Raw genomic sequence first — 22,518 nt, forward strand, 5'->3', positions numbered from 1 at the left:
GTGCTGTAAAATGTGTACTCACATTCTACATATTAACCACCTAATGGCTCCAAAGGAACAATTACAGCAAAATACATTGCTATTAGTATAACTGAGAAGTGTTCATTTACAGATAAACTTCCTACCATCCTGTAGCCCTAGGTACTGAAGATGAATAATAATGAGTGTTCACATGAATTAATAAGATGCTTGTGAACCTTTCATCCCTTAACAGAGGTAGTTAAATCATTACCCAACCAGCATATCATGACTCTACTGAATGTGTCCTTAGCATATTGCCATTTGGGGTTTTCTCATTCTCACATTTACCCTTGCCAATATTTGACCAGAGTTCAAACATTGGCAAGGGTAAATGTGAGAAAATATATGCATTTATGTGAAACTATAAATATACTAGAGGCCAAGTGCACAGGATTCATGCACTGATGGGGGTGTGGCCTGCAGGAATTTGCCTGCTGTGGGAGTGCAGCTCATTCTGGTCAGCCTAGGGGCTATGGAGCTGCCCTCTGAGTAGCTGCTCCCTAATCTGGCATCTTCTATGGAGTCAGAGCACTCATCTCTCCAGGGGACACAGTTGTGGCCAGGCCCAGGAACAATAGCACTGAGAGGTTAGGTTTCAGTTCCATGGTGGCTACGAACCCATCTCCCAACTTCTGGGGTTAGCTCTGTGAGCCCAGCAGCGCTGCGTGGCCTGTGGGCATCTAGAGGAGGAAGCAGGGAACGAAGAGGAGGGGCTTGGGGTGAGGAGGTGATGATTTCAGCCTGGATTCCTGCCCGTCTGCTCAAGCTTTGCAGTGGGAATAGCTCATCCTACATTCCCACTGTGGTAGTGCACTGATCACCAGGGGACAGATTATGTGTTGAACATCCATCCCCTGGTGGTCAGTGTGAATCACAGTGACTGGTCGACTGGTTATTCTGATCATTCTGCCATTAGGTTGCTGGGCTTTTATTATATAGGATGTGTGTATCTATACATATATAGTAATATGTTGCTTAAGATAGGGATACAATATGTGAGATGCGTTGTCAGGCAATTTCATCATTGTGCAAACACCATAGAGTGAGAGTGCACGTACACAAATTTAGGTGGTATAGCTTACTACTGTAATTCCATGTACTATACAACTGGCAGTTCAATAGGTTAACATCAGCATCACCACAAACATATGAGTAATGCATTATTATGACATTACAATGGTATGATATTGCTAGATGATAGGAATTTGTCAGCTCTTTGATATAACCATATGAGACCATCATCAGTGACTGAAACATTATTATATGACACATGACTCTGTGTGTGTGTGCGTGTGTGTGTGCGCACACGCGTACGTGCGCATGCACACACACATAAATGTGTGTACAGTAGCTCAATTAAGGAAGGTAAATGAGACCAGATCATTTGCCAGTTATTTACCTGAGACCAAGAAAATAAAGGGGGCAACCAATAGAAATGTCTAAAGTAAAGACTGAGTAAACCACACATATAATACATCTAAATGGCTTATAGAAGTTACTCAGTAAATGATCACTATATAATCATTACTGTCATCATTATTGACCACATGCTACACAAAGGACCTGAGATAACATATACTAGAAAACCTACTTAGATTAAAATCAACTGAGAAAATGGAGGAGACTTTTTTCTATAGTCAGGCCTACTCACATTGGCAATGAATTAGAGTTAGCATTGTGATGATAAGGGAGAAAATTATAAAAGGAGACATAATTCAAAAGAAAAGCAAAGTGAAGCCATTTGCATCAGGACAAACAGTTTAGAGTATTTAAAGCAAAGATAATGATCACTTAATCTTTGCAAAGCACACAATTTATGTTCTTAATGATGACACTATGCTAAGTATCAGGTCTAGTAATAATTAATGTTGTTTTTAAACATTCGTTTAAAATCTTGCTTGGCATTGATTTGTATTGACATAACCTTCAAACACGTGGTATCTACAGAACGTGTGAAGTGCAATTAACAAGTTTTGTTTGAAAAAGTTTGTGTTTGGTTTGGTTTTTGTTGCAAAACTAGGGCTAAGAAGATGGCGGATGAAGAGCATATTCGGCACTGCATGCTTTACGAGTTCCAATTAGGAAGAAAAGCAAGTGAGGCTGCAAAAAACATCTATAGTGCTCTTGGTCAAGATGCAGTTAGCGCCAGAAAATGCCAGCGTTGGTTTGAGAAATTTCACGAGGGAAATTTTTCGTTAGATGACAAGAGTGGTCGAGGCCGTGTGTCCAATTTTGATCAAAAAGCTCTTCAAGCTCTTTTGGTGCAAAATCCTCAAATTACCCAACAAGAGCTTGCGACAACTTTAAATTGTTCACAAAAAACAATTTCCAATCAATTGCGTGCACTTGGCAAAGTCCAAAAGTTTGGAAAATGGGTTCCTCATGAGTTGACCAACAACAACCGTAATCAAAGAGTCACAATTTGCAGTTCGCTCCTCTCTAGTCAAAACCGTTTGCCGTTTTTAGAGCAAATTGTTACCGGAGATGAACAATGGGTACTGTATGTTAATTTGAAAAGGCGGCCTCAATGGTTGGACAAAAATGAGGCTCCACAGCCCACGCCAAAACCTGACTTGCATGTGAAAAAAGTGATGTTGTGTATTTGGTGGAATTTTAAAGGAATTCTTCATTATGAACTTTTACCATCTAACCAAACCATTACAAGTGCAGTGTATAGTGCCCAATTGGAAAGGTTAGCCCAAGCTTTAAGAGAAAAAGAACCGGTGCTGATTAATCGGAAGGGCGTAATTCTTCACCACGATAACGCACAACCGCATACCGCAAGAATCACTGCTGAAAAACTGCGCCAGTTGGAATGGGAAGTTCTCCCTCAACCTGCATATTCTCCTGATATTGCCCCTTCCGATTACCATTTGTTTCGTTCTTTGCAAAACTTTCTTCTTGGAAAAAAATTTAATAATGAAGAATGCCTCAAAACTGCATTGACCAAATTTTTTGCATCAAAATCACAAGAATTTTATAACAGAGGGATTAAAATGCTTCCTGAGCATTGGGCACAAGTAGTAGAAAACAACAGCAACTATATTGTTGATTAAATTTTGTTGTATTGTTTAAATAAATTTGATTTTAAAAAGTATTAGAAAACGACATTAATTATTACTAGACCTAATATAGTAACCAGGGAATCAGACAGTTCTAAGTTCAAACACCAGCTCTACATCCTTATGGTTTGGTGATCTTGGCTATTCTGTAAGTCACTTGGCTATTCTGATCCTTAATTTACTCCTTTCTTAAATGAGTATTGTATCTCTTCCATTACAAAAAAATAGGTATAAATTAAATGTTGAATGTAAATGGCAAATACAGAGACTACCACATGGAATCCACTTATTAAACAATAGCTGTATTATTATTACTATACTTTGTATAAGAAAACACATTTTAAAAAATACATTTTTATTGATTTTAAAGAGAAAGGGAAAGGAAGAGAGAAAGATGAAACATCACTGAGAGAGAATCATTGATCAGCTACCTCCTGCATGCGTGACACTGGAGATTAAGCCCATAACTCAGGCATGTGTCCTGAATGGGAATCAAACCATCATGACCTCCAGGTTCATAGGTCGACACTCAACCACTGAGTCACTCCAGCTGGGCATAATGCATTTTTAAAGACTCCTTTCAAAAAGCTTATTGTTATAAACAATTTTGTCATTTTAGGAGGTAATTTTCATTTATCTAGAAAATTAACATATGGAAAGCCTAATTCCCCACATGATTGTGCCATAAATATGAAGACTTGGTTTATGATGTAACATATAATCAGAAAGATGTATGAGAGGATAGTAACCAAGAGGCAAAAGAAAGAATAGTATATTCTGTCCCCTTTATCTGGGTCAAAGCAAGTTCAATAATGCCTAGCACTTAAAAGGCTGTTTAATAATTGTTGAAACTGGACCAATCACTACACATCTGTAAATGTTGCTACACTCGTTTGGAATATATTTCTATTGTTTCCTTCATGACACTTCTTTATTTATTTGAAATCACAGATAAAATATGAATCCCTCTAAATATACATTTCTATAATATACACCAGTGAAATCTCAAGCACCCACAGTGTAGGAAGAAGGAATTCCTTTTTGAAAGAGTACAAACCTTTGTGATGACATTCATGCTACAATCATAAGACTACTCAATCAGTTTAATAGTCATAATATTTCGTAGCTCTTAAGAGGAATCGTTAAAAAGGCAGAGGAGAAGGGAGAAGTACAGAATAACCAGTGCCTCTCCAGTGCTTGAAAGACACTCAAAAATAGCTATTGAAGTAATAAATACATTTATCCTATCTGGAACATACAATAATATTTTAAGATCCTAGATAGATAGTAGATAAATTAGAATTGATTCTCTGTGTTATTCAGAGCTCTTAATGTAAATGACAGAAATATAACCCAAACACCTCCAAGTGAACATGAATTGCATTGGTTCACTAGGCAAAAATGTCAGGTGTTGCCTAGCTTTGGCATGGCTATATTGAGATGCTCAAAAATATCATTTCTTCATTTTTTTATTTTGGGGTTCTCTCCACGTGTTAAGTTTAGATAGTCACCAGAAATTTCAGATCTTCATAGACATTGCCCTCAGAAAGACATAGAGGATTCTCTTTAAACATACAACTAATTACCTCAACAAGAACTTCAAGTGACCTTACTTGGATTTGGTTGACCCTGTACTGATCATGGTGATCAATCATAATAGTGAGAAGGATAGGACATTCTGATTTGCCACCTTGGTTCATGTGTCCACATCTGTGGGGAGAAGAGGAGAAACCATGCCCTTTGATTGGTCATCTGTTATCGTTTCTCTGATGCTGTTGTTATTGTTGTTGTTAATCTTCAACCTGAGGTTATTTTTTCCGTTGATTTTTAGAGGTAGAAGGGTGAGGGAGAGATAGAGAAAGAGAAACATCTACGTAAGAGAATCACATCAATTGGTTGCCTCCTGCAGGTGTCCCAACCAGGGCTGGGGATCAAACCTGCAACCAAGGTACATGTCCTGGACCAGAATTGAACCCATGACACTTTAGTCTGAGGGCCAATGCTCTATCCACTGAGAAAAACCAGCTGTGGCTGATTGATAATCTTAGAATCATATGGCAAGGGAAGGCAATAATTTCTGAAAGAAAAGGAGGTAGGAGAAAGAAAATAATAGATGTCAACTACAGTCCCCAACTATAATTATTTTTATATTCTCTGTTGATTCCTCCTTGAGCCTCCAAAATATTATATTCAGTTGTTTAAATACTCCAGCCCTCCTTGGGATTTAAGCTTTCTCACTGTCAGGGACATGTTTTCCTCTCAATGTGAGACATTGAACACTTATTTAAGGGAACAAGTTACACACACACACACACACACTAAAAAAAAAAAACTTTGTAAATGTAAACAATTATATAAATATAATTATTTAAGGGGATAAATTTGTCTTTGACTTTCTGAGAGAGTTAAAAACATCAGAACTTTCATCTCAAAATTTGGTGATTTAGGACTGCCTCTGGCAATGGCCTCCGCATCTATGTTCCCTTCAACTCATGTTTTTATTGAATGTCTTTTATCCTGATTCACATTGTAAATGTTCTGCAGATCAAATTTAAAAATCGTGTTATTACCTGTCAGCATAACTCCTATTGTACCCTTATAATAATGTTTCCCTGTTCCTGGTATTGAGCAAGGTGGCTGGAACATAGCCACATCTGCTTTCCTTTTTGCTAGTTATCACATCTAATCTGGTCTACATTGGCTTTTTCTTCTACACAAGATGTTTCTCTTAATACTTAGAATGGATTAGTTTGTGGTCAATTCGTCCAATATATTTTTAGCCCCTACAAGTCATCAATATCTTGAAAGCTTAGTCTCTCACCTATTTTTCTAAAATTTTATGTCTAAGCTTCTCTCTGAAGGTTTTCTTGTTTTCATATCATTATAATTATGTTAAGAAGTGAGTTATAGCCCTCCAGAAGAGAACTGTTTTATATATCGCTTTTTAATCCCTCACCATGCCCTGATACACACCCCAACGTCCCTACATGTGAATTGTTATTGTCTGAGAAAGAAAAAATATGTGGAGAAAATGTGAGAATATTTTAGTAAAGATAGGACTACAAAGTCAAGCCTCATTAAAATGAACACTGGAGCAATAGAAGTTCACTAAAATTAAAATATTTCCAAGCTATCTGGACAGTGACTAATAGAAGGGTACCTTTTGATCTTGCTAAAATAAAAGTTTCTTTGTTGGTAACTCTGCATAACAAAGGCTTTTTTTTTTTTTCATCTCTTGTCCACTTAATTGACAATAGCTATTGTGGAGTGAAAAAAGCCTGAACACTTTATTCAGGGGTAAAGAGCAAGTGGAAAGAGGAGAGAAAAACACCATTACAAATGAGAACAACCCCTCACAAAGAAATGGATGTAGGAAGAAATATAAAATGCAGCATGGTTTTTTTTGTGTTGTTGTTGTTGAGAGGGTACATTTATTTTATAGAAAGAGGAAGAAATAAGTAATAGAATTTATGAACTCTGCCAATAAGAAAAAGGGGCTTTGTCCAACAAGGTATGCTAACTTACAATTCACAAAAGTTTTACCAATATTACCTCAGAGTGCAATCATTCAACAAGTTTATTAAGTAGATATATTTTTATGGCTTTGCAAATTGAAGACTAAAATTCAGATTTAAGTGTTTTTCCAAGAGAGAAAATTAGCCATCTTCTGATTTAAATATGTTGCACTGTTTCCATAATACTGCTCCTACCTGTTGCCTCCCATAAATTAACCATATACTTTCAAAAACACTGAAGCTCTATATGCCCTTTGAATGGAATCTCTAATGCATTGCAATTTTATCCTTTCTACTTCTTAATTGCCCTACATGCTAGGTTATAGTTTTACTCCTCCATTGTTTTATTCTACAGCTCCCTTTTTAACTATCATCATCTAAAATGTAGATGACATCTAATCACTTAGATCATGGAGATTGGAATAAGATATAAATTATGGTTATGAAATAAAACAACCCCAGTTTTTTTTCTTATAATACAATAGATGCTTAATATGATTACATAAAAAGAATTGAAAAGTGTGTCATGCAGTGAAATATTTCAGCATTGCTGACAATAAGACCATTTAGATCTACCATAGTTTTATCATCAATTTGCATCATGGACAAGAAATAAGGGCAGTCAAAACCGGTTTGGCTCAGTGGATAGAGTGTCAGCCTGCGGACTGAAAGGTCCCAGGTTCGATTCAGGTCAAGGGCATGTACCTGGGTTGTGGGCACATCTCCAGTATGAGGTGTGCAAGAGGCAGCTGATCGATGATTCTCTCTCATCAAAGTTTCTAACTCTCTATCCCTCTCCTTTCCTCTCTGTAAAAAATCAATAAAATATATTTTAAAAAGAAAGAAAGAAGGAAAAGTCTGTGTCAATGTGCAAGCATGAAAGGCCCCAATGAGTTTGCTTACTAATTATGAACTCAAGGAAGGTCTACTTGAAACATTCAATATGTCTCACCATTCAGGTTTACCTAAGTTAAGGTCTCCAAGACACACGTTTCATTGCTTAAATTCTGAACCTCTAAATTATCTAGTACCTTGGACAGCATCTTGGTTTAAAATAAAATAGAGAGCCATCTACTGACCAGGAACCTGAGCAATCTTGGTACAGTCATAGTTAAAGTTTTGAATCTTCAGATTCTAATTTAAAGTAGGAAGAAAAAAAAATTGTTTGTTTTTTTGTGTTTTTTTCTGTGAACATTTTTTTCCTCATCATGGTGAGCTCTGTGGACATTCATTTCAGTTCCCTCCAACAGGACAAGCCAGCCCATGCAGCCCTGAACAAAGGTCACTAATGGGAGCTGAGCAGGAATCTTCAATTGGGCTCCAGTCATTTCCATATGATCCTGCCATGGTAATAATCTTGCAGAAAATAGAACATAAAAAGTGGATAAGCTCCCAAGTTTGCCAGAGTTGCAGATGCTTTGAAGTTCCATTAGAAATGCTTTGAAGTTCCAATGTTGCTAATGTATTTTCCCTAGCAACCTCTAGCAAAGTAAATATTTGGTAATGAGTAGTGAAAGAATATTTGTAAATGAGGTAAACTATGTGTATGTGAACAAACATTCTCCCTATGGATGTAATTTAATAGCCTAATTGATACAGTTAAATGAACAAGGTACGTAATCACACCTGAAATTTTCTTTCCTCTGTACAAAACTATTTTCCTCAAAAATTTTAAATTAAAAATAAACCATGTGTACTGACTCAATCACCCTTCCTTAGTATTTATTCCATGCAGTTAGTCCTAGAAAATGTCCTATTTGCTTAGAGAAATAATCATGGTGCAACATTCATAATGTAAACTTTTCAACCCAGACACCATCACTCATAAAAATAAATTCTTATGTTTGCACATCAATTTAGAGTAGAAAACAGAGCAGATAGTTAAAGGCCTAGAGATAGTAAGATATTTTATGGAGTAGATATTTGTACTTAAGCATTTTGAAGAAAGATTCTATAATAATTTTTTATGATACCTTGTTATTGGTATTCCCCAAGAATACCTTGTTTTGAAAGCCAGCATAAATTATGAATTTTTGTACTTAAGACATTATCTTAATGGATTCTGACTGTGACCTTATAAAATACGTAGTTAAATCAGAAATTGGATAATCATTTTAAGGATGAACAAACTGAGGCTAAGAGAAATCAATTAACTTTTCAAAGTCACATGAGTAAGGTGTTCTAGAACTGGGTCTCAAGCCCAGTCCCATTGACTCAAGCCCTTCTACACCACTAATCTTCATGTACCTATTGGCACACATATCAGATATGTCTCCCTTTATTAGCATGAAGGGAGCTAATAATCCACTTGCCTCTTTTTACATGTACTCATGAATTCTGCAATGCGTCTTTACTTTATTTTCCCTTCTTGAAGTGAAGAAAAGGATAGGCAGGTGGACAGTAAGGCATAATGTGCTTTCTGCAATGATATTTAACTATGTGCTTAAGTTTGTTTAGCCAACAATGCTTAATTTCTGAACTTTAAAATTGTTGTGTGTGAAGAATTATAATTATAAATGAAAGTAAAGTAAAATATTATTTCACTTGCTATCGACGTTTTAAAATGCTCTGAAAACACATACCAACTTGAGAAACCATCTCTTTATCCCAGACTTGCCCTCATTAAGTCATCTTTCACATTGTGAAACTCTGGCCTTGTTAATTTATTTAATAATAAAAAGAAACCTTAATGATTCTCATTTGACCCCAAGATAAAGAATAAGCTGCTTAGGCCCAGCTAGTGTGGCTCTTGAGCATCAACCCATGAACCAGAAGGTCACAGTTTGATTCCTGATCAGGATACATGCTCTGGTTGCAGGCTCAATCATCAGTAGGGGGTGTGCAGAAGACAGCAATCAATGATCCTCTCTCATGATGTTTCTATCTCTCTCCCTCTCCCTTTCTCTATGAAATCAATAAATAAATATATAATTTTCAACAGAATAAACTGCTTACGATGACCTTCTAAGCTGACCTCCTTTGCTAATCTACCTTTCCTCTCCAGACTTCTACAATAGTTTCCTTTCTCTTTTCTGGTAAGTTGAACAACTTAGCAGTTACCCAGTATAGCCCATATCATTTTATATCACCACTAAAGGCCCGATGCATGAAATTCTTACAAGAGAAGGCCTTCCTTCCCCTGGTTGCCAGTGTAGGCTTCCCTCTGGCACCCAGGAGGCACCAGGACCCAGGCTTCCCAAGCAGCCCCAGCTTCATCCAAAAAGTCATCTGAAAGGACATCCGGTCTAATTAGCATATTATGCTTTTATAGATTATTATAGATGCCTTTGCCCCAAATCTCACTTCTTTCTTTCTAAAAGGTCCTTTTATGCCTCTTCTGTTTGAAAACTCTACACTTTCTTCAAACTCAGTTCAAGCATTTATCTATAAAACTGTTTGATCATCTTTCCACTCTTCCACAAAGCAGTGTTAATGATTCTCTCCTTTGTGCATATTTAGATTAGTGTTAACTATTAGGCTTTACTTTGATACCTACCGAGGGATTTTATAATTAGTTATTTGAGTGTCTTTTTTTCATGTTTTATCTTATTGCTCCTCTTCCTAACACACTACATAGCAAAATATAGCAGTTGTTCAATAAATATTTGCTGAGTGATCAATGAATGCATGAATATCCATTTAATAGAGTAGCTAATAAAACAGAAATTCACCTTTTTCAAGGGCAAAATCATTCAAAGAGCAAATGTTCTCTTGTCTGATCTTCCTCTATTCAATTCTAACTGTTATTTAACTAAGATTACTAAGGATCTAAAATGTATAAACATAATAACATATTATAGTTGCTTAGGTCCTTATACTTAATGAGAATTAAAAGGGAGATTTATTTATCTTATGCAAAATTCTAGTGCTATCTTTACTTGAGCAAGATGTATAATCTTGTATATTTTGATTATTGGTATGCTTTTTATTCCTCCCGCTTCAGTTCTGGGTCTTTAAAAATAAAATAGCAGGATAAAACAAGGGGAAATTCTAGGATTTTTGAGGCACATGTGGATCCCATGGATCATGACTTTATTCACCCTAGACTCAATCATTAGAATACCATTTGCATAGTAAACAAAATCAATCACCAAATCAAAGATCATCATTAAGACATAGTGTGAGAAGTTATGATTTTTGAAAAACAAACATCTAAACAAAGGCTTTGAATAACTAAAAGAAATGTATCTGGAACTAATTTTACTAATTTTATAATGGATACTTATTTTCAGTGTCCTGTTGGATCATTTATTTATAAATTTATACAACAATATGGGAGGTTCTCCAGAAACTGTTTGTGGATATTGTGTGAATTATCATGCAAATATAACCACAAATATAGATATTTGAAAAAATGTATATATTAATATATTTCAGGAAAGAAATATTTTAAATAACAACTCTAAAGTTTATAATTTAAGATCAAATTCTGTTTAGATAAGTGCAATCAGAGTTTGTGGAATCTCCATTCAATCTTGAAAAGAAGTTCAACATTTGAACAAAATTTCATGTCGCAGCAATGTTGTATGAGGCATGATGCCACACACTGAAGAATGACATAAACAGGACTTTGTTCTTGCCTCCTAGATGTTTTGTATCTAGGAGCAAAGGTAAAGCATTTACACAAATAAAACCTGTGATCCATGCTAAAGGAGAAATCAAAGTGATAACCAAGTGCATAGAGGAATTCTACACATAGAGGAAATCAAGAGCCACTTCATATAGAGGGGTTGCTCTGAAGAACAAATGGTGTAATATACATTAAAGTTCTCTGCAAACTGTAAAATCTCTTTCCAATATTAGGTGACTTTTTCCAAGAGCAGAGTAGAACATGTTACACTCTAAATTAGATATCAAGGAGGATAGTTGGATTAGACAATTTAGAGTCCACTAAGGGCATAGAAACCAAGGAAATACAGAATATCCCACAGACAAGGAGATGTGAGGTAGAACAGGTGCTCATGAAGAAAGAGCCAATAGAAGCTGTTTGGAAACCAAGGTTGGATGAGCATCTAGACAACAGGGTCTCTTCACTGGTAGTCTTCACCATTTTAGTTTGGCTTTTTACAGGGCTACTCTTCCTCTCACTACACAATGACGTGAGCTTTCTATCTCCCCTGCATATTTTTCTCTCTGCCTTTTATTTCTCCTGCACATTCTACGTATCCTTACCACGTTGGCCTCAGGCTCTTCCTTAGGGCTGACCTCTAGACCTATATCTTTTTCATACCAGACCAATCAGACATCCCAGTTGAGTTTAAGGATTGGCTGCCCTTGAATCAGGGGCCTGAGCATTGTCCAATCAACTCTGATTGGGAGGAAATGGCCATGTGGTTCAAGGTGTGACCATTTAGTTTTTCTCTTTTATTCACACATTTCTTTGTTCAATCACTCTATTCAATTGTTCTATGTACAAAGTGGTACAATCTGAAAAACATTTTTTGTTTAAGTCCATGTCTTTATGATGCTTCCATTCCAGTTGGGAGAGACAATAATAAAAGTAAGACAATAGACGAGCCGGGTAAATTCATACATAGAGTTATCATCTCTTCCACAACATTACTTAAAATCCTTTCACTGTGCCATTTATTTAGCCCAAGTGCATTGTAATTTCCACAGTTATATCTCATAAAAGTATAATGTTTTTATCAGAAGCATTTCCTCAATTTAGAGGGTATATTCTCGAGTCCTGCCACCTTTCCACATCACCCTAGGCTCATTTAAAATCAAATAAGTAGCATGACTAAAATATTTTCATTCCTTTTCATAACCATCATCATGTATCGATAATTACCAGATTATGGATTATTTTGTTTTACAAATACAGGTGGAAATTGTTCAATAGATGATTTTTTTCACTTAACCTCTTGCAACATTCATCCTAATTCTTATCCACAAGTGAATTTATAGTGAGTGTTTTTCTGCAAAGTAATTTTTTTTCCAATGTTCACTTTTCTATATCTCCTTTAGATCTTTCAGAAATAGGAGGACCTTTTTATTTAGATGATTTTGTTTATAGGTACATTTGTTAAAGTTAATAAGTTCTCTTGGGAAACATCCTGGAGAAAGACATAAAATAAATGTTATTTTTATTCTAAATAATGGAGTGACCATAAATAAGCAAGTTATTTAACTTTTCTGAAATCCAGCTCCTCAATGATAAAATTTATGATTGGAAGAGATGATGTATATAAAATTTGGGACACAAAATAAGAACTTAATAATCTTAGCCCTCTTTCAAAATGGGATGATTTTTTATATCTCCGATCTCTATATATAAAAGCCTAACGGACAGTCCAACCATCCCACCATTCATTCGGTAGTTATTGCTCAGTGACCCTCAGGGGGCAGATACTCTAACCAGGAGAGGAGCGAGCCCTATTCGTCCTAAAATTGGCCATGAGTTAGGCTGCTGCTGGGACACTGTTGGCCCCAAATCTGCTATACCTGCACCCTGGACCCAGAGAGGAGGGGAGCCCAATTCCAGGGTGCATCACCCAAAAACCACCCTCTTGTAATCTGGGACCCCTTTGGGGATATCAGAGAGCCAGCTTGAGTCCAATCCCCACAGGCCAAACTGAGGGACCACACCGGTGCATAAATCAAGACCTCTAATTAATTATAAGAGGAAAGAGAAATAATGTGCTTTTAGCCCAGTATAGCATATGACTTAGAAATTTAAGTGGGCAATCTTAAAGTGCACATTATTTACTTACTGGATGAAACAGCTACCTTAACATTATTAGTACATATTAAAATGCCTGTCTCAGAAATAAAAAAGTTATTACAAAAATTGCTATTATACGTACAGGATAATTGGGCATTTAAAACATGATCCACTTACTATTTGCATTTCACAAGGCAATGTTAGCAATTACCCAATAATCATTGGCTAATCTTATACTAACCATTGGCAAAATCTTATTTTCTCATCTGAACCAGAATTAACATATATGAATATAAAATGGAAACTCAATAATGGTTAAGTTTCACTCTCTTTGGCTGAGAACTTATCAAAAAGATCATTTAATTCTGTAGTTGGAGATTATCCTATGTGATCATCAATACTCATTTCAGAAATATTAACTATTATTTTCAAATATGGCTGAGTTACAAATTTTAAAATAATGATTTGTCTTTGAGTAGATATTTCACCATGATGACCTCAAGAGGATAGAATTTAGAAGTAGAAGATAATTTTTTCTTCTCAAGGCTAAAATGTACTAGCCGTGTAATCCTGGAATTTACTTAACCTTGCTGAGGCTGAGAACTCTCATTTATAAGAGTGTAAACAATGTCTACCCTATTCTCTTCATGGACCATTTTGACATAATGGACATACAAGCACTCAGAAAACTCTGAACCACTAAGAGAACAGGGAAGGAACTAGGCAGAATGAGTGGCCCTTTCTTTCAGTTTCCAAACACTCGCCTCCATAATATAATGACCCGCTCTCATGGCTGAAAATGGTACAATAGCGGGGGGAGAGTAGAAACCTGGGCTCTGGGTTGCTCCAGACTAAACCACCTGCCCCGCAGGGGCCAGGAAAACCTGGGTAGGAATCAGTTATTTAACCAGAATCTGTGTTTATTTTTGTGACATCCAGCTTCTGTAAGAGAATGAGCAAAGGAGCCATGCAGACGACAAAAGGCAGCTAACTAAGAGGTAGTCCTGGCTGAAGAGGTTAGCACCTCTGCTTCAAGAAGGTGATGAAAGGACTGGCTCATGGTGTTTGCCTCCTAGCCAAAAGACATGTTTAGTGGCTCCAGAGTAGCTCACTGTCTGCCATAAAAATCCCAGAACAAGAACAAGAAATTGGTCCAAGGTGGGAGTATTACTGGAGTCTTACATTTATAGGCTACGGTAAATTGGTGAGGCTTTAGTGGGAGACATTGCAGGGCACTCTGCCTCAGGCACTAGCTGTTCTGATGTTGCAAGAGAGAAAGCCTGGTCAGACTCACACACGTTCCCTCTCCCTCTTCCCCCCTCCCAGATCCAAAATTTGTATTAAAAAAAATATATCCCTATTTCTTGATTTTGCACCAAATAGTCAGATCTCTACTACATTAACGTCAAGAAGGCAGGACCCACTAAAATATACTCCCTTGCTAAAAGGGTGAGTTGGTTGTTATACCTGCTGTGTTCCACTGGCAAAAGACTATAATCCCTGGCTCCATCCTGATCTTCAGAAAAACAAACAAATGGAAACCATCCCGGGCAGAGCCATTGTTTATATATTGTGTTTGTGTGCACCTTTCTACAATGCTTTTACTCCTAACAAGAAGTGTTTGTCTGCCAACAATTTCAGTGTTAGCAGCAGGGATCCTTTTGACAGACTGAGAGGGATTCACAGAGGAAGATTCATCATCTGATTAAGGCTCTTGGGCCAATTAAAACTCTCTGGACAGGATCCTCTTTCCCTCACTTAGATTGCAGCGAACAGCAAGCATATTATCTCGCCAGGCAATTATCAACTCTAAAAGTGCTTGTGGTTTTAGGACTTTGGCAGAACTTGTTGAAAACAGCATCAGCATAACACACTGTACAAACTCTAATTTCACTGGCTCTTTTGTCTCACATGATGCATGATGACATTTATGAAGGTCTGTTTTCCCCCCTCAGGGTCATTTCTTTTTTCCCTTTTTTTTTTTTCCTCCGACAGAGCCAATCAACATCACTTAAGTCCAAACCTTTATAGTAGCCATTCTTTTCACTAGACTAGAGAACTTCTTTTTAATTGTCCAGATCATGGCCACCATGCATCAAAGGTAGGATCATTATTTTCCATTTCTTTTCTCTTCTAGAGACCCATGTTCTTATAGGAGGGATTTTTAGGGTTGGAGAGAGGAGAGAGTCAGAGACGAGGGACAAATTTCATTGTCAGTAATTTGATCTGGGCCTTTGAATATACCAAGCTCAGACACTTCAGAGTCTGACTTGTTTTCCTTACTAGATATAGGGTGGACTGACTGGAACTTCACCCAGAGACTTAAGCATCTGATGAAAGCTATCTGAATAATTTTGCATTTTTGGTATTAAAGAAATATAGCCCTAGTTTTCTGGGGCACTGTAGTCTTGCTTAAACATGTATAAACTGCTTAATTAGATATTATAGCACTATTGGAAGAGAAAGCAAAAATGATCATTTATATGATAATGTGAGTTGATACTTTAGGAATGATTCATTCTCATAAATGTTCCGGCAAGGCCATGTAAGTTTATTACTTGGTCCGTATGGTAGAACAGAAGTCCCTTCTGGAAAGTAAGGCCTTTTATGAAACAATCTTTAACTGACTTTTTTTTTTCTATATGGTAGAGTGGCACATAAAACATAGTAAGGTGTTAGGAAGTGAGGATTGCCACCGCTCCCCTTCCTACTGTGTTCTGCTCTATGTTCTTTGCCTTGTCCATAGATACGTCCACATTCAGAGAGAGGGATTTGTGGAGGGAGTTCAAGTTTGGAATGGGGGATTTGACCAGATAAATTCTAAGTTTTCTTCCAGTCCTGACTTTCTCCTTCCTTAAACAAGAGATAGAAATGATTTCCAGCTGCAAACACCAGCAAGGATCCAAACTAAAAAGAAAGGTTGTGATAAGCCATTGGACAGAAGAAAAAAAAATAGTAAATGGGGTTACATGTCAAACATGGAGTCTGAGGATAAACTATCGTAGTCAACATTTTATTTCAGCTTAAAATAAATTCTGGGCTTTTACAAGTCAGATTTTTAAAGGCAGTCATTTATGTTATAGTCTTTCTCAGAAGAGAAAGATGTAGGGGTTGTAGGCTGTTCTAGAACCACTTTACCAAAGATGTGAAAAATAATCTTTATTAATAAAATAAGTAAAACTGATATAAGATAAAAGTGTATAAGGTCCTACCTTATTTTTTTCAGATAGATGATAGATAGAACACAAATATATTTTGTAAACATATTACTTTTGAATTATTTTTAGTAGCCTAAGTAATATATGGCCACCTGTCCTTTGCATTACCTTGACTAGCAATACTCATTATTATAATGTTCTTAAATATTTTTTAATATTTACCTATCAGTTTTTTCCCTTGTGGTTTCAGGGTTTGATGTTAAGATTATAAAAGCATTCTCTTATCCTTTTTCTAGGAGAATAGAGTTTTGTTGTGTATAGAATTTTAATCTACCTGGAATTTGTTTTGGGTGATATGAGATCAATATTCTTTCATTTTTCTCCAAATGGATATAAGAAAATAGCCTCTTCTCCCTTTACTGATTTGAAATGTCATGTTCATCATATAAACATTGTTGGGACAGAGGGCATGATTTGCAGCAAACTCTGTTTCGTTGGTCTACTTGCCCATTCCTCTGATGATATTGTATGGATGTTAACTTCTTTGGGTTTTGTACTATATTTTTCAATCTCCTAGGAACATTATTTCACCACTTTTAATAGATAACCTCTAATACATTTTCCAGCAGAAATGGATTATCCCAGCCTGAGCTAAGGCCTGAGAAGTGTTGCGAAATAGAGAGTGGAAGAAAAACCCTGGAGTCCAAAGATCTTTCTCCCTCAGCCAACAGAATTTGGTGGGTTGACTATATTTTCTAGTGACCTTTGTTTGCAAGGTGTGCAGGTGACTCTGACTGACCCCACAGGAGGACGGCAGGTGACAGAGCATCTGCACAGGCCAGGGAATGTAACCTTGACCGCAGTCAGTGTTTGCTTTTAAGGAGTTCACTCACAGACTAGCAGGCAAAGACACCCAGAGGGAAAAGGGTCTCATTCCAACTAGAAGTTGAATGAATGAGAGGTTAAAATTCCTGCCATCATCACCAGAGGTAAAAGGGAAAGAGTGATAACTATGCAAATATAAGTGAATAATTCATTTTACTAATGGGAAAGAGAACAATTTCCAGAAACCTTTAAGCAGGGAAATGGCAGAAAGTACTGTAATTGAAACTCCACCTAGGAGTATGTTACAAACCTCAAATGAAAGCTTCTTTGTTTACTTCTTACCACACATTTCTCTACAGAAGTAAACTGGCCTTCGAGAAAGGAGATCCCTGCTAAAATAATGCTATTTATTAAACGTGTATTTTTTACCAGAAACACATACACATATGCATACATATGTCTGTATTTATATATATCATATATCATATAATATAACATTTTAATTTTTGAATTTCTAATTACAAATATACACACACATATATGTCATATAAATGAGTGCATATGCACCTTCATTTATTCATGACAAGCACCTGGGAGGTAGCTATTATGCCTTTTATTTCACATTTGAAGATGTTGAGGCTCAGCTATTCAGAATCATCACACTCTTATGGGCCCTTGGCAATTACTGCACTACTCTTAGCCTGGGCTCCTAGTGGAGGAAACATGAGGATCTATGCAAAATTGACTACTGTGAGTAATTTATGAGATCATGGTTATAAAACATGTAGCACAGGGCCTGGCACATAGAAAGTGCTCAACAGTTAATAAATATTCAGATTATGCAACTACTAAGTGGCCAAGCAGAGCCTATATGAATAAAGCGATTCTCTTCATGCTCAAATCAAACACTGCATATTTATTTAAGTTGGGTTTTCCTTAACTGTGTCCTGGAGCCTTAAAAGAAAAAGGAAAAAAATCCTTTAGTAAAAAGAAGGGTAAGTTAATCTAAAAATAAAATTATTTAAAATACAAGCTCATTATGAGACAAATGTAATGGGTTTTTACTCTAACATTCCAACAGCTCAGCTTTGCCTTCCAAGCCCTCTAGCAGGTTAATAGCAAGTTTCCAGACACCAGATTTATGACACAAGCAATAAAAATCTCTCATTGGACCAGCATGCTTCGTTCTACCTAAGCCAACATCCAAACACAGAAGCCTGTGCCAAGATTCAAATGGATAGTGCCTCTGTATCCCACAAGCAATCCCACCTCTGCTCCCACAAACCATGGTGACAAATCAACCATGGTGACTCCAGACAAGGAGTCAGGCTCCAGCTGTCTTTGAGCTGATCCTAGCCAGAGTCCACTCACATCTGGAAAGAGATTATGTGAGTCCATCTGGAAGGGCAGGACTGTTCAGGTCAGAGTTTCATAATCTAGGCCCAAAATAGCCATTCAATAAATGCCTGCTGGTTAATTGATTGGTGGCAGGACCATGTGGAGCTTGGACACAGAAATCTATTCTGCCATTCCCAAAAGCAATAGGCCTAAAGAAGATCATAACACTTTTTTTCTTATGACCTGGGAAATCTTTCTGATGATCTTCTTACCTAAACCTACAAGGAATTGAGATCAAGTCGGGTCTGTTTCCATATCAATACACTAAAAACAACTGGCCTAAACATGTGATGGTAACAAGCGAGAGTTGGCATGAGATTAAAATGTCATTCATTGAGCTTTGGAAAGGTTAAACTAGAGAAATTGCTCCTAAGAGTTCTCATTCATCCTCTTCTTCCTTCTCTCTCTTGTTTAGTGCCATAAGGTCATAGAGAAAAATAAATAGGAAAGAGTAGAAAATGGATGTTTTCAAGAGGAGGAGGTGGAGCAATTTTAGCTCTCTATTTGTCTCATTCACTTACTTCCCCTTCATAAGTATATTATTCCATTTAAAATTTTAATATCATACTAGTTGATGGTGGATTTGGGAAGGGGAGGAGCTTTTCAAAATTACTAAGTTATCAATCTTTAGCAATGAATATTGTTTGCTTTGTGTTTATAATTTTAATTTCTGTAATAATATAACATGTAACATAATTGCATACAAATGTGGGGGAAGCCTGAAGGAAAATAATTACCCATTGTCAAGCACTTGGAAATAATAATAGTTGGAATTTATTAAGAGCTTTCTAATGTGCCAGGCACTTCACCAAAAGCTTTATGCATTATCTTTTTAATCTTCACAATATTATGAAATATACACTATTCTTACCTCCCATCTATAGTTAAAATTAAGGCACAGAGCAGTTTAGTAACTTACCCAGAGCCACTCAGATTGTAATTGTTAAAAATAGTACTTAACCCCAGAGAGTAATTTCAGTGTCTAAGCCCTCAACCACCTTACTTCCACTTAATATGTCCATCCTTTTTAAACTGGAGTTAAAATCACACTGAACATATAATTTTGGAAGAGGAATAGTATGCCCTGATTCCCCACAAACAGGGAGATTTTCTAGTCCTATTTGAATGGGGGGGGGGGGGGGGGAAAGCAAGTCTACTAACTTTATTTTAAAGTGTTCTATGATGTTTCATGAGCCACTAAAAAACAAAAACCATAAGAAAGAAAATTACTTCATAATTTTGCCAAGGAAACTTGTAAAGGAAAAAAACAAAAACTGGTGCAATTTAGAATTAAAGAGGCTAAATATCTCATGAGTCACTTTTTGATGGGTCTTCATCTAAAGTCATTCTCATCCTTGAACAGTCAGTCCCAGTGATCTGAGTACTACCAGCGAATAATCTCAACAGACAATGGTTAAGATGAATAAAAATTCAAGGAGTTGATATAGATAGATAGATAGATAGATAGATAGATAGATAGATATATCTGCCAAAAGGAAGAGCTGACTGTTTCATATCGCAGTCTTTGAATTGCCCTGATCATCAGGTATTCTTTACTTTTGCCTTCTTCAGTTTTCATTCTTCTTCTAGAACCATGAGTTCTACCCAGGGACCTTCATGGCAAACATAAATGAGAAGCATGTGGTTTCCACTTCCTCCAAAAATGTTAGTTGTTGTTGTTGTTGTTGTTGTTGTTCAGCCCTGGGCCTTCCTGGGAGGAGGCAGCACTTCCTATCTGTCCTTTGAAATCCTGGGCTCTGATGTAGAACATCAAATCTGCTAATTGGCATGTTGAGAGGAGCAGTCCCAGCCTTTCCCTACACCCTGGCTTCATTCAGAGCAGTTCTGCCATTATCTTTTATATTTGGGGGTACTATATAAGGCTTTGGTTGAATATAGGATTCTGCAACTATTTATTTATTTATTTATTTATTTATTTATTTTGGTAAAAATTACTGGATCAGATGATGACTAAAGTATATTTCAGTCCTATGCAATAACCAAATTTGAGTTTGTATATTTCATGCAAAACCAAAAGTTATCCCCCTCACATCTGTAGCACATGTTGTTTTTCACAGGCCTTTTTTTTTTCCTTTTTTTCTCTTACTGGCAATATTTATGAATGGTCTGAATTATCTTAATCACCAGCAGCTGTATAATATGTTCAGGCTACATAATTTATGGTCTCTAATTCTCAGCTCTCAGCATTTTGGAAGGTATTGTTTGATCACATTATTTCAGATTCTGGGAAACCAAGAGTTCTAGATGGCACACAAAGGTAAAACTAATCAGCCTCTGTCTCCCTCAAATTAGTTCACATCTGGTTTCCTAAGACAGAGGTGCATTGATGTCACAGACATCACTTGATATTTATCTCAGAGTCTCTTAAGGTATGACACATATGTGAAATGCATCAAAATTAGGAGACCTTGATACTCAAATTTCTAGAAAGGGCTAACTGGGTCTGTAATTATCATGTAAATATCATCAGTCATGAAAGGCTCATGATGGTCTATGTATATTTCCCATAAATAGAGATGTTAGTGAAGAATTTTTTAAATAGTATCTGTCGGCTTTAAATCTGGGTAATATTATTTGCCTGTTCAATATTGCTCAGTGGTTGAGCATTGACCCATGAACCAAAAGGTCAGAGTTAGATTCCCTGTCAGGGCACATGTGTGGGTTGTGGGCTCGATTCTCTGGGTGGGGTGTACAGAAGGCAGCCAATCAATGATTCTCTTTCATCATCGATCTTTCTATCTTTCCACCCCCCTTCCCTCCTCTCTGAAATCAATAAAAATATATCTTAAAAAAATGAATAAATCAATCAATCTGGATAATGCTTTAGTCCGGGAAGGTCAATATATTTTGGTAAACTCGTTGTTTGTGCCTGTGTATTTTGTGTCATTTAAGTCATTCTCAAAGTGTGGTGCATAGAACCTCTATATGAACAACATGGCAGGAAATGAATTTTTAGAGAGAATGTTTCTACTGAGTCAGAATCTCTACAAGAAGGGTGTATCTTGCAGCATGCTCTTCTTATGCACACCAAAGTCTTTTTTCTTTTTTCATGTGACTTCTTTGACATAATATGGCCTTCGAAAATATTATTTGTGTGTTCCAAATGTTTTGGTCACCAAAGATATGAGGTTTTGCATATCCCTTTGCCAATCAATTCTTTCCTTCCTTCCTTCCTTCCTTCCTTCCTTCCTTCCTTCCTTCCTTCCTTCCTTCCTTCCTTCCTTTCTTCCTATAATCCTCACTTGAGAATACTATGCTTTTAGTGATTTTTTTTCAGAGACAGAGGAAGGGGAAGGGGAGAGAGAGAAACACATTGATTTGTTGCCTCTCGTACACTCCTTCTCAGAGATCAAACCATAACCCAGGCATATACCCTGATGAGGAATTGAACCTGAAACCTTTTGGTATATAGGATGATGCTCCAACCAACTGAGCCACCCATCCAGGGCTCCATTTCTTTAAAAAATAAAATAAAATAGGAGCTGTAGAGTTGGGGTGGAGTACAGGAGATGATCTATAAGGTACCTAACAACTCAAACATGCTACTTCTGATGCTATTTGGGTTAACTTAAGCTTGGAGGCCAGAGCAGTTTATTACCTTAGGTACGTTTTAGTTTGAACACTTATCCCCTAAATAGCACACATTCAACCTGGAGAAACTTTTAAAATATTTATGTACATATTTATGATGTGGAAAATGGAAAATGATACATCTGGGAACAAGTACCAGTAATGAAAAAAAAGTGTCTAATAAAATAAGCAGACCAGTCAGAAGTCATTTGTCATCTGACTCAGTTCCTCCTGGAGGGGCAATCAAATGAGGTCTATCTTGAAACCTACAATTAAATATA

At 36.6% G+C, this 22,518-nt stretch overlaps 1 protein-coding gene across 1 annotated transcript in view; it reads left to right on the forward strand.

Moving 5' to 3' along the window:
* The window catches only part of KCNMB2 (potassium calcium-activated channel subfamily M regulatory beta subunit 2), a 218,384-nt gene that overhangs the window by 32,430 nt on the left and 163,436 nt on the right, over positions 1–22,518 (forward strand). The gene's annotated exons all lie outside the window — the stretch shown is intronic.

The sequence above is a fragment of the Pipistrellus kuhlii genome, unplaced genomic scaffold, assembly GCF_014108245.1.
Source record: "Pipistrellus kuhlii isolate mPipKuh1 unplaced genomic scaffold, mPipKuh1.p scaffold_m20_p_2, whole genome shotgun sequence".
NCBI lineage: Eukaryota > Metazoa > Chordata > Mammalia > Chiroptera > Vespertilionidae > Pipistrellus > Pipistrellus kuhlii.